We start from the raw sequence: 10,000 nt of genomic DNA, 5'->3' as shown, positions 1-10,000 counted from the left end.
CAGTAGGAGGCCTGCAGGAGGCAGCCAATCAGTGATTTTCTCTCATCATTGATGTGTCTCTCTCTCTTTCCCTCTCCCGTCCTCTCTGAAAACAATAAAAATATATATATTTTTAAAAAGAAATGCCTTCAGGGAATCTGTACCTAGTTGGAGAATGTTACCAGAAACATGCCACCTTGGCCTGTAAGCCGGAGTCGGAAAGAGGCGGAGCTGTGTTGAAGAGCTGGGGCCAGTATGATGCGCCATTCAACTGAACACTTAATTTCTGATACAGAGGGTCATAACTGGGAAAAATTGAGATTTTACTAGCTACTCTTTTCCACGTTACTAGTCCCCCCCCCCTTGCATTTTATAAGCACAATGTAACAATGAAAAATAATATAGACGCCTGGTATTTGATGTAGAATTGCATATTTGTGACTGTAGTGGCACTGGTTTTTAACTACCCTGTAACGAAGAAAGCAAACCCAACCAGGAAAAAAGGCAGATTTTTTTTTTTAAGAATGGAATTATGCAGATCTTACTGAATACCAGGAATGATATAACTTAGAAATTTGACCAAAAGTATTTTCCAGCAGTGAACAGAGTCCATTTTAAAGCACTCTATGCATTTTTCAGATCTCTTTCTCCCCCCGCCCCCCCCCCCAAGTTCACATTTGTAGTTTCTGATAGAAGGACATGGGAAAATTACCTACATATTAAGAAAATGAAATTTAAGGTATAAAAATTCTGCATTTCAAATAAATTTTATGTTCACTGTTTCCTTGATTTAAACAGAGCAGTTCTAAAAATAGAATCCCTATAGGGCGCATATTGTTATATACATGTTATTTTTGTTTGGAAATTATGAGCTAGTGAAGAGTGAAAATGACCTTGGCTATTATACTTACAGATAGAAATAATAGCCTTTTTATATCTGGATTCAAATATCTTCTCTACTGATCATGCAACTTCCATACATTCCAAAGAAAGGATTTGGAAAGAATGAAAACAGGAGGCTGGAGCTTCTTACGGGCCCCTATGTTTGTGTTCATGTGGAATATTTATGCAATATTCTGACGTGGCTATAATCTATAATTCCTGGCTATTATTTCAGTTGCAACTATAATTTTTAGATTAATGGTTATAATTTTGGTAAGGAATACATGAAAAGTTATATGTTCATGCTTGAAAGGAGGGTCATTAAATATTCATTATTACCACTCAAATTAGTTGTCATGCTCTGAATAGCAGTTACCCATTATCATTTTACTAGTTTAGATTCAGCAGTGAGTGAACAGCAACATATAGCTCATGTCAGTAGAGGAATTTTTGTTGGGGAACAGAGAGAGAAATTATTTTAAAACCCATTTGACATATTTATCTTGAAAAATTATTTAAAAAATTATTGCTTTCTCAATAAATATGTTTGTATGTAAGAACAGGATTGTGGCTGGATTTAATTCTAGCTGTTTAATTACTCTATGATTGTGAAAAATAGTGCTTCTTCAAATGGTTACGAAGAAAAAAAGACTGAAAATGCAAAGGTTAGGATATTTAGTCTTTTGCAGACACCTAACCTTGCCATGAAAAAGCACTTTTAATTTTTGTAAGCAGGCATTGAAATCTTGCTTTTTCAGCAAAGCTTGTTTTTTATAATTTGTTAGTTTTTCCTATCTTATAACAAATCTATCCTTAAGAAAAAAAGGTAAAACAAAAGATAGATTTTTATTAATGTTGTAGGTGATCATATATACAGATGTCTCCTCAACCCATTTTAGAAAGATGTTAAGTGAAAACACATACAAATATATTTTAGTGCAAAAACATTTTGCTTTTTCCACATACCTTGGTATGCCAGTCCAATTGTGTGAAGACATTAGGACAGCCACATGTGTTTTTTAAATCACATTATATGAATCATTTTATACTCCTCAGTAATTTAAATTAGTTCCTTTTCCATAGAAAACTCATAAATTTGATTCTGATCTCATCTAACTTCAGAGCTTCCTATCTTAAAGAGTCAAATTGTAGCGGATGAACACATTTTGCATTTTCCCACATTGCATCTGGACTCTTCATAATGATGGTTTATTTTATTTTATTTTTTTCTGCACAGAGGAGAGGGAAAATATATAGGTCCATGAATCAATCTAGATAATGGGGAAGGCTGAATGTAATAAATAATACAGTAACAACCCTAAACTAATGAGCTGTTGCTAAGGTACATTTCATAGGCTCATCCTCCATATAAAAAGTCACTAATAACCCCTTGGTGTAATCGGATGATAAAGCTTTGCCATAAGGCAACACCTGTGCAATTAGAACTGCAGATTCTTCTGCACGTTTCATTAATTTCAGGATTTTGTAAAGGCACAATGACTACACTAATAATCTAGTCTACTTGACTCCATGTCTACTGGAAACAAAGTGTCTAATTAGATAAAGGTAATTAATTAGAGATAAATGGAGCTAATCAGACTCAGTTAACACTAATTCTCTGAATTAAGACATTTTGGGACACCTACTATCCCGCTGACTTTGATATTTTGCATTAAGACTAGGTTCTAGAGGAGTCAGGAAATACTGGCATTTGAGAATTGAGCAGTCTTTTGATGGCATATTTAGGCATCAGAGGCTGAAGGAGAGTTTGCTTTTATATTGTGCTCTTTCATCACCTTTCTATTGCAGCTTAAAGAATTCACTTTGTAGTTATTCCAATCTGTTCTGGTCTCCATATAAATTTTAATAACCTTTGCTATCATTTTTATTATCTGTCTAGCCCACCAGTTGAAGAAAATCGCAAGTTGTTCCCTTTTAAATGAAGACTTAACTTGTTACATTAAGGCAATGTCAAGACTCACCAGCCTATATCCTAAAATTCTGATCCTTTAAAGAGAACAAACACCTAAAATTTTGATCCTTTAATTCTGATTCTTTAAAGAGAACAAACCTCTGCCTTGCAGTGTTGGGCTGAAAATTCATTGGTGGGGAAAGGAGCATGGGCTTTGAAGTCTAAAGACCTGAATTCAAATTTCTGCTCTCTTGCTGAATGAGTGATCTTAGAAACACTTAACCTCTTGAAGTTCCTTTGATTGTAAAATACAAATAATACTGACACTAACTTTACAGGGTTATTGTGAATAGTGAGGTAACTATTTGTAAAGGTTCATCATTATTACCTGTAAGGCTGGCATTGAACACAACCGAGCGCCATATCTTGATTGACTATAAGATTAAGTATCAAAATGTTACATTTCATCTCAACCCCAAGATGATCTTTGGGCTACATTTATACATGTGGCAGAGGAGAGATTACGAATTTTCTCCCAAATAGTCAAATCAGAAAAAAATACCCCAAATTGTTTACTTGGAGAATGTGAATTCATCTGCTTGGGTTTTCTACACTGTCATTAGACCTCTTGGCAGGTTGTTCCACAGTCCACAAGGAATGTACAGTTTGCCCCGAAATTGAATTCTAGGATGTAGCTTAATATATGACATTTTGAAACTTCTGTAATTTTTCTGGGATATACCCCTTCCTCTTTCTGTCTGGAATACTCCTGGATTACTTTAATAGTCTCCTAATAGCCCTCGTTTCATTTCTTTCTCCTGTAATTCAGCACATTAAATTAATTTTCCTCACAGAACACTTTCCCCATTCTGCCTCTTGTCAAGATCATAAGAAGATTCCTTGTTACTCTAAGACTCTGCCATGCAGGCAGTCAAAGCCACTGTATCTGGTCCATATTACGTATCCAGTCTATCTCCTGCTCTCCCCTGCCAATGGAGCCTTTTATTCCAGGCAAGCCAGCCTTATTGTTTTCATCGCACTCATCTGTTTTTTTTATGCCCTTTTCCCCACCTGAAAACCTCACACCTCTTCTTTCAAGACTTATTTCAAATCCTGCATCTCCCCTGAAGCCTGCCTTGGCAACTCTGGCCTACCAAGAGCATTCTCATCTCTGAAGGCCCACAGCAGCTCTCAATGGCATTACACTGATGAGACATCTGAGGTCAGGAACCATATCTTATTCTCCGTGTGTGCAAGGCAAACCTTGCTCACCATCCTCTTCCTCCAAGCCCCAGCCTTTACACAGTGTGACCCTCCAGGGGATTTAGAACAAAACAAGACATGTGTGTAACTTACCTATGAGGTGTGGCTTGGTCTGGTCCTTGGCTAGTCATGTTGACATGGTTTTGTAGTAACCCTGGGGCTCTTTGCCTGGTTAGGCTGGGTTCAGCCTGGGTGCTCAGCCTTCATGTTTGGAGACAAGATTACTTTTGATGAAAAGCCCCTATGTGTCCCTGAGGCTTTGTGGCTTGTGGGGTATAGGCTTTTATAACATGCAATGAGAGCATACCGGGAAGTGACCATTAGTATTTCTTGACAATTAGAAAGTCTAGCAAGCAATGCTACTTCCCAGCAAACATTTCAGAAAGGACTGAGCAAACATGGACTGAATTAGCATTAATCAGAGACCTTTAATGGAACTTCTTGGTGAATGTTCTGTGTAGGAGGTTTTCATGGAGAGTCCATGCCAGAAAAATTAAAACTTGTATGAATTAGATGTCCAGGTTGACTGGTTATGGTTGATGCAAAATGTCCACAATTTCTTTCCTTATATCTACACCCTTTGGTAGCAACCTCCCAACACTGACTCTGAGCTTGGCTGTGTGATTTGCCTTGGCCAGTGAGACATGTGAGAGACAGAGACGTAAAACATGCTCGTATATCAGAGCTTTCTCTCAGGCTGCTCTTGGAATGCTGGGCAGCCCTGTGAATGAGCCCACACTAGCCTACTAGATTGTGACAGACATGGTCCAGTACTCTCCTTCCCCCAGCCAACAGTCAACTAACCTAGAAGTCAGGTGGCCTAGCTGACCAACAGTTGGTCACAGAAGCACGTGTGAGTCCAGGCAAGACCAGCAGAATGATACACAGAATTGAACTAAATAGTTATTGAATTAAACTTCAAGTTTTGGGGTCATTCAATATACAACAAGAGATAACTGATACACCAGTGTAGGCTATCTATTTCACTGCTTAAATTTAGAAGAAATCCAGAGGACATATGTTTGGTGCCTAATCTTGGAAGATACAGAAGCAGGGGAAGTGATGGCATCTTCAAGAGACATAGGGAAGCAAAGAAACCTTCCCAGTCTTCAGAAATGAGAGAATGGATTCAATTTTTATCATTTGGGTTGGTCCAGATGAAAGTTTGAGTCAGTACTTCCAGAGAGGTGTTGGGCTGGAGTTGACAGTATGTATGTAAGGGATAGAGGAAGTTGTAGGATAGGATGAGAATGTAGAAAAAGATGGGGGACAAAACTCGGTGGGAGTCCTGGTTTAGTGGCCTGTTAGAAAAGAGGCAAAGGAGACAGAGAAGGAGGGATGAGGGGTACGGAGCACAGGATCCTGTCGTGGAAGCTCAGGCTGGTGAGATTGCAGGTGAATGGTCAGCAGAGCCGATTGCCAGAAAGGGCAAGCATGACAATAATAATGACTAATAGTTGAAGTGCAATTTATAATTTACAAGGTCAATTTACATACATCTCATTTCAATCTAGTGGCATAGAGTCAGCATCATTATTATGCTCATTTTGTAGATAACAAAACAGGCTTTACAAATATTTACTCATCTGGTAAGATGGCCAATTTCAAATGTCTTAAAATGCATTCTATTTTCACCCGTAAGAGACCACTAGAACTCTAGTTGAATCTGGCAAAAGGGAAGTCAGCAGCAGCCTTTAAAGCAGCAGTTTCAGGAGGGTTGGGGTGGGGTGGGGTGAGGTAGGTTGGGTAGGAAAAAGATTGCATGGAATACAAAGGATATGGGAGATAAAGAGCAGAACCCTGTTGAATGGAAGGAGAATGACTTGATAGGAATCTGAGGGGACACTAGGTTTGAAAGGAGGGTGAAGTTGACCAAAGCAGGTTTGTAGATAGAAGGGAAGGATTAGTGGAGAGGAAGTGAGAGAGGAAAATAAACAAAAGGGAAAATAAAAAGAACAAAAATAAAGAGAAAATAACAGAAAAAAACTAAAACAATTACTGAAGGGATAGTTGGCAGCATCTACGGCACAGGTGAAGAAAGGGCTTAGACGAGGGCGGTCTGAGAGGTGGATGGAGGGGAGAGGAGGGAAATGATAGCAAGTGGTTTTGAGGCAGAGAGGACGGAAAGTAAATAATCAGTGCCTGCTGGTCTTCAAATCCTGAGATCATTTTCACTTCAAGGAGAGCAGTCTGCCATCTCAGGAAACACCTAGCAGCCTCTGCTTCCGTGAAGCAAGTGAAAAATTGCTGGACGGTCTTCATAAAGCATTGTCCTTCCTGGGCAGAGACATTTCATTTTGCGATGGAAAAAGTTTTTTCTTAGGATACGGATCATGTGTGTGCCTGTGCCTGTGTGCGCCTGCGTGTGTACACAGGCAAGAGGTACTCTGGGCAAGAAAGAGGTAGCCTAGACCTGGGAGATTGGGCCCAGGGAGCGAGGGGTACCAAATCAAAGCAGGTATTCACTGCTTTGCCTGGAATCCAGGGTTGTCCTGAGAGGTGGAGCACATGCCCTCTCACATGGAGGGGATACTGATTAAGAAGGACCTCCTCACCCAGTTCCTGGAAATTTGCCATCTGGACTCCCTTCCTGTGACTCCAGGCTTCTGGTTACTTCTTCAAGAAAGATGCGTCTGGGAGGAGTAACCCACTAAATCTTAAGGTTTACTAGACTTTCCCTGAGAGCGAGTTTTGTTACATGGCGAGGATGAGGATGACAGAGGGGGAAGAACATGCCTCTGGTTACCAACAGAGCATAGAAAGAGAACAGAAAGCACCAGGCTTACCACTCTCCTCACACCCTACTGCTCCTGAAGGCAGTTCTGTGCGTGCTCTTAAATCTCTCTCACCTTAACCCCACCACCAGCAAAATTACTCAACTACTCTCTCAAGGTGCCTGGTACATCATGGGTGCTCCCTAAATACACGGGTGTATGAATAAATAGCTTCCCACCGGTCTCTGCCTCCAGGTTTGGCCCCTTGCACCCATTTGTCAGCATGCTGCCTCCTTAAAGACCCTTCTAAAGTCCATTTTGACCTATTTAAAGTCCTTCATGGCACCTTGTTACTCACAGGATCCAATTCAAACCACGTAGCTTAGAATGCAAGGCACTTCATGATCCAACTCCTGCAGCCTGTCCCCTTTCCAATCTGGCATCTCACAGAAAACCCCACATGTATGTAGGTACATGATGACGCACCCCGATCAATCCAACCATATTGAACTTCTAGGTGCATGATCACCTGAGATGTTTTACAACATACCTTGCCTGTTTCTTCCTGGAATACTCTCTACTGCATCCTGTGTCCACCTAGGAAACTTATACATGTCCTTTCAAGGTCAGTTTAAGTGACCCCCCTCAATGAAGCCTTCATGAGCTCCTAAACTGAGGTACCAGTCTCGTCTAATTGCCCTTCCCTGTATCTAGCTCTGTGATAGCATCTTTCACAACCGAAGGGCATTTATTTTTGGACATGAGTAGTTCTCCACCAGATGATCATGTCCCTGGAAGGCAGGACCGTTTGTCTTATTTGTTATTATATCTTCACACCAGGCATCTATTATGCTCTTAATAAATGTTTAATTGAGAGTTTAGGCTGAGACTGCTTAAGGACAAATTCACTTCCTTCTCCCTTTCCCCAAGAATTGTCCTGGTACAGCATTAACTCAGTTACTTTCTTTGTAAAATAAGAGCATCATTATATCTATGAGTCTTTTTTGGATTGGCTAGCTAAATATCTGGTCCCAGAATGAAACCCTACAAGGGGCCATCCACTTCCACTCTCTGCCTCTGGAAATACCCTTAAACCTCATGTCTAGTGCCTGGGAGGGTGCAGCAGGCACCGGTACCTTTCCCCCTGCATGGGCTGCTGGGCAGGAAGCAGCCTTTGGCAGGCAATGAGGCCCACTGGAAAGATGCACAGTAGCTGTGAGGATCCTACACACAACACCATTTCTACTTCCTCTTGTCTTGGAGGCTTCTGTTTGCTGTTTTCCTGAGACATTTCCAGGTGGGCTTACTTCTGATGTAAGTTCAGTCTGTTACCTGGTCCACAATTCAGTGAGTTCACAGACACAACTATTTTCTAAAGATGCCCAGCAAGGTGTCCCCAAAATAGAACTTCTATCCTTAAAAACAATAGTAAGCTTTCCATTCTCCTCTAGGTTTCCTGAGGAGCCAGTAGGATGGCTTTGAGGTGATCCACATATTCTCCTGCCTCTTTAGGAAAGAGTGCTGTCTCTCTCCACATTATTCTTAGAGACAGAGTCAGCTTTTCAAATGGGCATTTGAAGCAGAGCAAATAACATGGGGGTAGAAGAATGTTGGCAACCATTGCCCTCAGCCTCAGATGATCACGTTCTCAATTCTCTTCCGCTGGGCAGCTTAATTCTCCTCACATCTGAGAGTGAGGTTATGGAAGGGAGCAGATTCCTAGCTACTAACCAAATGTGTGCCAGGAACCAAAGTCACTGTTTCCCTGGGTGATTCTACAGAACCCAGGTCTTTCATCCTGGTCTAGTATAGACATATGCTTCAGTGAACAGCATGCCCCTTTCCAATTGGTGTGGACTGACATCATCAAAGACCAAAAAAAAAAACAACAAAAACCTGAATCTCGAAAACTGCTGAGGCAACTCAGTCAAGGCTCCAAACACTGGATTAGGACTCAAGCAACATTTTGGTTTTACAAATTTTTTGGCCATGTTCTGTCAATTATTATAGAGGATTTGTGACTCAGTTATATCCTCTTATTAAATGACTGATTCTACTGAGCTCTTGGTTAATTAAGAAATCATAGACATCCGGCAGAAATAAAGGGCTTATTTGAAATATTTCTTCACAGGAAAGATGCATTCTCTTTCTAGCACACTGAGACTTTGCGTAAGTGTTCTTACAGGCTAGCTAAGCAAGGGAGAGCATTGTTGTGAGAGAAATTTAACTGCGTTGCAGTTGCCAAATATTTAATACTTTAAAGAGGAAGTTCTAAAATTTAATAGTTGATTTTATTATTTCTCTTTGGATATAATTAACTAGGGATGCACTTTCAACTGCTTTATTCTGGCTATTGAAATGGATTTTATGGTTTACACTGGGGGGAAAATTCTGTCAGACCATGGGCCTCTCCCTTGGTGCACATTAGTAGAGTCTTTTTAGAGACAAGCAAGCAATTTTGCTGTCATTGGTCTTGTTCAAATAGAGTATGTTTATCTATGCAATGCTCTTGGGAACAGGTGTCAAAAAAGGATCACCAGTTAGCAGCTGACATAGCTCCTGCATACATGTCGGAAAAGCGCCTCAAATAGCAAATGAACACATATATTTCATTTTTTATGTAGCTGATAAAATGTTATATCATTAAGTCAAAAGAATATATTTGTCCCTTCCAAGTTGAGTTAAGAACTAGTTCTCACTTCTAATACAAATGAGGGCCCTGCAGCTCCACAGAGCATGCTCTTCAGAAACAAAACAGCCATTTGGGACTTGTGGGAAAGCAGGTCTTTACACATTGAACACCGGCTCTTCAATGGGTTGTCAGCATATTCCCTATCAGGTCCCAGATATTGAAATACCAAGTGGGCTATAGAGAAAGCTAAGTATTTCTGAATATTTAGTTTAACTTGGATACTGTTTTATTTCAAGCTAAAGGCCCGGCGCATGCATGGGTAGGGTCCCTAGGCTGGTTGGCGTTTAGGGCCAGTTAGCCCCCACCTCCCCACCTCCTCCTTCTCTCTCTCCCTCAGTGCCCCCCACCCCCCGCCGCTGGTTGCCCGCCATGTTTCACGCTGCCCCCTGGTGGTCAGCACACATCATAGTGAGCAATCGAACTGGTCTCTTGTTCAATCTCCTGAGGGGGATACTTTACATATCGGCCCCATTATGATACAGATACCTACTATATAAATGTAAACTAGTACAAACCAGACACCAGTTCCCTAAGATTTCATTGAGTTTTCCCTGAACC

The sequence above is a fragment of the Myotis lucifugus genome, unplaced genomic scaffold (assembly GCF_000147115.1).
Source record: "Myotis lucifugus unplaced genomic scaffold, Myoluc2.0 scaffold_110, whole genome shotgun sequence".
Taxonomy (NCBI): Eukaryota; Metazoa; Chordata; class Mammalia; order Chiroptera; family Vespertilionidae; genus Myotis; species Myotis lucifugus.
The sequence above is the reverse complement of the archived record's forward strand: the minus strand, read 5'-3'. Positions refer to the sequence as shown.